Here is a 6,000-nt window from a genome sequence, read left to right as displayed (position 1 = left end):
TGACAACATCCAATTGTTGGTCATGTGACTCATGTGATGCGGAAAAAGTGTTTCCATTGCAGTTTTGCGAAATAAGCCAATTTCAGTATGGCCAAAAACAACAACTTTATTCTAGCTGCAAAACTTTTTATCAAAAAACGAGATTTTTCAAAGGTGCAGTGTTTACATTAAGTCAATTTATTTTTGAAATGTCAAATTGCGCAATCATACGGCCAATGGAAACACAGCTATCAGCTGCTGACATGCAAGATTGCTTTGCTGCGAACCTGCATTTAATCTGAAAATCATTTTTATTTAGATTTATATGAGTTTCTTGAGCTTTCTACATTTATGTCTCAATGTTTTAATGCTTACTGAAAGCCTAAACACATTTCTACACTCAATGTATTTTCCTGTCATTTTATAGTTTTTAGTTTCAGGAGATAAAACAGTTCTTGGATTCTGGTAAGGTGAAAGTAGCGGACCGTGCCAGAAACAGAGTTACCAGAAGCAACTTTGACAGTTTTGCAAATTTGTGAGATTTCAGATTGTATGTACCAGTGAAGAACTCCCTCCATTGACGTCCCTCCATTGACGTCTGCCCTCACACCTTTCAGAACAACCCCAGAGGCAGTGATCACTTTCCTTTTCTTCCAGCCTGAGCCCAGAAAACATCGCCAATCTAGTGGGGCCATTTCTTGCTGAGACTATTACAGGTGGTTAGCAGTTGTGCTCGGAAGTAAAAATCCAGGAAATTCTGAGCAAAAAAGAACAAAACGGATCCCAGCAGAGCAGAGCTAAAGCTGTGGGTATCTTAAGGTTCTCAGTCTTTAGAGTTCAAGTGAAGACAAACGGCTACAGCTTGATAACAACTGTTTGTGTTCTGGACACAAATCTAAGAATCCCAGAGGCTAAAGTGAGAGGACTCTTTCTCTTTCTGCTTTTCCTGAGATGATGCAGGTGGAAACTGACACATGGAGACTGATCATTCAGAACCGTCTTGGGTCGTCTCTGTTTTTCCTATAAATTACAGAGACATTCATGTCTGGTGTACGAGGCTCAAGCTGCAGCTGCTGTTCATCACCACCTCCTCCATAAAACGACCCAGTGGTTCAGAAACAACCCGACAGATCAAATTCCCGACTCCAATCATACCTGGTCACTAATCTTCACTGTCATCCACAAGGCATAAACGTATCGCCACCTACAGGCGTTGAGAATAACATCGTTTGTTCTGTTGGATCTGACCGCTGTGTTTGACTCTGTGGATCATGTCTGGGAATCATTGGATATTTTCTCCACCAGGAGTTTCAGCGTGAAGTTGGGGGTCTGATTTATCCTCTTTGGCCTCTTAGACGTAGGGTGTACCACAGGGCTGTACTCCGGGTCCAATGCATTTCATTGTATTTCCATTGGGAGTGATGTTATGAAAATGTTCAAACTCGTTTCATTTATATGCTAAAGATAGTTTTGTTTTTTTTTTACATTTAAGCATTCTGATGTCATGGATGGCTCTTATTGTTTTTTATTTTAGCAAACGTATAACAGAAACAGTTTTATTTGTTGCTAATCATTCCTCTTGCACCTTTTGTGTTGATTGTGCGGCCTTGACCTTTCACCTCAATAGTTGAAATTCCCTTTAGCTTTGATAGTGACGTAAATGGGGAGGTGAAAACCTCGTTTTTGGTTGACTGACAACGTGTTATTGTTCTTGCTAGAAGTAAAGTACTTCAAAGATTGCAATTCAGTTCTTCACATTTCATAAAAATATTTGATTGTCAAAATGAATGAAACTCTTGGATTTGAGACGTAATAAAATACAGTGTGTGTTATTAATTCATGGAGAATATTCTGGAAATGCTCTTAGTAGTTATATTAATGAAGCATTGGGGTCCCGCTGAAGGATTTGCAAAGCTAACTCCGATGTGTTTTGGTAGAAAGACGTGTCTTTGATCTGTCATCTCAGTGACGCGTTTGCTGATTATCAGTCTGGGTAAAACAAGCTAAAGGAAACTGATCTCAATCTGCTGTCGTCTGTCTGAAGGCCTGTTAATTAGAAACAGGGACGATAACGTCTCAGAAACGGCTGCCTTCACTCAATCCTGACCCGGTGTAATTACCGAGTCAAGTTAGTTAGTTTACACCAAAACAAAAACAGAAAATAACTTTTTGTTACATGTGAAATGTGCAAAGAATGAAATGATCAACGATTAAGAGACTGCTGTTTATTCTTTAATCTAAAGATTTTAATCTAAAAAAAAAAAAAAAACATCAACAACTACGTATCGCTTTTTCTAAGAAGTTACAATTACCTTCACATAAAACCCTCAAAAATGCATTTAAATTTGTGGCTAACAATGACAATAATAATTTACTTCATGGTTTTAATTTTTTTACACATACTCCGTCACTTTTAGTGGATTACATTTTTTTTTTTCCGACATCGTCTTTATATGTCGTGACAATGTGCAGAAGGTTCAGGAAAACTTAAAACGAGGTACTTCGACCTGAAGAGAGTGAAACAGTTACAGCTTCTGAAGGTTATAATAAGGATATTGAAGCTTTAGAAGATATAATATCCTGAATCTGGATACTTCTGCTTGTTATTTCACATGTGATAGGATGGAGGGTGTTTGCAGCAAAGGAAGGGTTGTCATGTTGATTAATCATCACACTAACGATGCTTATTCTGAGCTGGAATTTCTTTCACGTCACTTTGTCTTTTTCTTTTTTTAAATTCTTGCCCGAAGACCTTTATGGTGACGCATAAGTAAGGAAATCTCCCAGGTCTTCATTAGAGTTTTTACTCTCAACCTTTGTTGCACAGAGAGCGAAGACAAAAGAAGAAAAGAGAAGAGAAAGAAGAGGTACTTTTTAGACGCCGAGATAAGAGAGAAATTAGAAGCGAGAGCACATTTGCACTTCAAATGGGTTTCTTCCACCCATCTTAAACTGGCATATAGAGCAAGAAAGTACAGGAGTTAAACTGTGTTAAAGGGTAGGCACAATTAGCAGAGGGAGCCAGGAATGTATGGGCAAACGTAATGAGGTGAAATGTCTAAATGTACATGGAGCCGAAGATGTATAATTATTAGTGCAGCTTGACCTGAGAAGCAAAGAGAGACGGTCACGACAGCGAATGCAGCTGAGAGTGTGAGAAAAAAGGAACGATTTCAAACACATACACCAGTCAGACATATAATCTCACGACCAGTGAACGATAAATCGAGCGGCTCAGTTTATCTGTTAGAACACAACGTCCTTTATAGAAATTGTGCGTCTGTGCTGACTGATAGGGATGCTAAGACATCAGCATGGGGAAACCGCACCTGTTGGTCACATCCAGCAATGAAGGAAGATAAGAGAGACTCTCCCACACACAACTCTGTGGATGTGACCAATAGCTGCGTTTCCATTACAAATGTGAGCAAAACCTTATCGATATTCAGCAAATGTCGAAAAAACAAACGCACATGTGAATACGTTTGTTCGCGTGATTAGTCATTAAAAAATAACATGACACACAATCATCCTTCTACCACTTCCTGTCGTCGTCTTCGTCTTTTCTGCCAACAGTAACGTCCGATTGTTGATCACCACTCGCCTGATGCGAAAATAGTGTTTCCGTCTTTGCGGAAACACTAATTTTGATACGCCCCCCAAAAACACCTAATCTTAACCCTTGTATGTAGAAATGGGGTCCAACTGACCCCACACCAGTAAAACTTGTATAATTTTCCATAGTCCTCTACGTTTGCCTCAGTCCTCGCACCCACAAGGGTTAAGTGTGCGTGTGGTTTTTTTATATAATTGCTGTGTTTCCATGAAGTTAATTTATTTTTGTAATTCCAATTCACGCAATTATTCAGTCAATGGAAAAACAGTTCCTGTTTAGATTCCCTCAGACCTCAACTTTCTCTACATCAGCTTTTTCTATTTAGTTAATTAGATCCACCTGTTACTCATCTCACTAATCTCACTAGTAGCTTTTTTTTTATTTAACTTGGTTTGGATCCTTCATGCCTTTTAGTCTTCCTGTATTTAGGTCCTCCGTTGAGCACACACACACTCACACAATGGATAGGAAATGGAAACGGACAAGGTGGTAGATACATGAGTGTGTACACACACACACAGACCCACACACTCTCACATGGTAGGTAGAAAATGGAAACTGACAAGCTGGTTGCAAGTTAGGCAGAAAACTGGACCTTTCTGAAGGCCACATCTAGCTAAATGTTAGCTTACTTAGCTAACTAGTGCCTGATGGATGTGGGAGGGCATCACTTGTGTTTCGCTGCTATGCAGTGAGAATAAAAACATCTTCAGAAGCCTTTCTTGGACAATAATAAACAGTTAAAATGTCCAAAACACAGCAGATACACAACTAGTGTATCAGAGCTTAGCATCAAAAACACTCCAACATTTCCCACACAAATAACAGAACATTCAGTATTTTGTTTTCAGGCTTAATGTTTATTTTACGTTTATTAATAAGAAATCATCTGAACACAGCAGTGGTTAATTAGCTAATTTAAACAATGATAAATAGTTTTTATCATAATCTGTCAGTGTGCCAGTTGCTTTTTTATTGACTGAACCAAAACACACCAAATTCTGCAGCACATCTACTTGTTAAGGTTGTCAAAGTCAAACTAGCATAGCTAACCTACTCCCCTCTCCCTTGATATTTTTTTGCATCAAAACTTTTTCCTGGTCTTATCTAGTTGTTGAAGTGTTGACAATTAGTAGTTAAGCACTGCATCCCGTTTTATTTTATATATCACGCGTACATTTAAGATTCAGCGCATTATGTAGACAACTAAAATCGATTGTCATCAGCTAAGTGTCCATACTCCATTACACGATCCCATGCTTGTTTTCCTTTTCCACTGTTATTTTCTGGTTTAGCAGAATGACTAAAACCTGCTGACGAAGGTCTGTCTCTGGCTTGTTCTCTGAGCAGCTCCTTGTCCGAGCCTTTTAAAGATGATTACCAAGAGCGGGATCAGAGAAATAACACAATGTTGTTAACCTTGTGCATTTTTAATGCCCACCTCTTCAATATTTGATGAGCCAAAGAGGCTTCACAGATATTGCAGCATCAACTGTCAAATGTGAACTTTAAAAATCTCTAAGCTTTGATGTTTCAATCTAAGATTCAGAAAATTATAATGCATGTTTTTTTTTTTTCCTTCTCTAAAAGAATATAGAATATAGTCGGTAACACTGACGCGGCTGTGAGATTAAATGACAAAACAGGGTTAGTAATCAAAAGCTTGCTGAGGGGGAATCATAAAGCTTTAATGCCAGCATCAGCAGTGGCATTAAACCTTAACAGTATCTTATTTACACACTAAGCAGCCAGAGATCACTTAACATTCAGCACGATAGATAAGAACTGTTATTTCCAATGATGACGTTCTGGTTTCTACCCAACGTGAGGCGCTGTGGGGTTCCTGCTGAAACATTTACAACGTGCCAATAACCGATTGACACTGCCAATAAAAAAAGAAGTGCTTTCAAATGACTGATTATTGATGCAGCTGTAGCGTTTCTGTTGATTCATTCAAACAAAACCAGCGATTGTGAATGAGTAACTGGTGGTGGCCGCTTAATCGATCAGTGATCTGTTGTGCCAACAGAGCCGTGTTTGCTGTAGTCTATTGATATCGACGGAATCATTATCTGCGATGAGACAGTGAAGCCGTTCAAACCCTTTTATCTAGCAATCACACAACATTTAAATGTTTGAGCATACATTATTTAGCTCTGTATGCTGTTTGTCTGCTGGGTCAATGAAACGTTATCCACATGTCCCCTGTAGATCATTAACGCCACCCCTCAATGCAAATACTCATAGACGTCAAGTGAACTGGTTCATAGCGACTCAAAAGTCTCAACAGTAGATATAAAGTGCAAAGTTTGTAATTTAATGTTACCGTGTAGCTAAAAACATGAATGCAAGAAGTAGCATCAAGTAAAATGTGACAATTTAAGCTAATTTATGACCTCCGCTTA

The sequence above is a fragment of the Poecilia reticulata genome, chromosome 11 (assembly GCF_904066995.2).
Source record: "Poecilia reticulata chromosome 11, P_reticulata-male-v2, whole genome shotgun sequence".
NCBI lineage: Eukaryota > Metazoa > Chordata > Actinopteri > Cyprinodontiformes > Poeciliidae > Poecilia > Poecilia reticulata.
The sequence above is the reverse complement of the archived record's forward strand: the minus strand, read 5'-3'. Positions refer to the sequence as shown.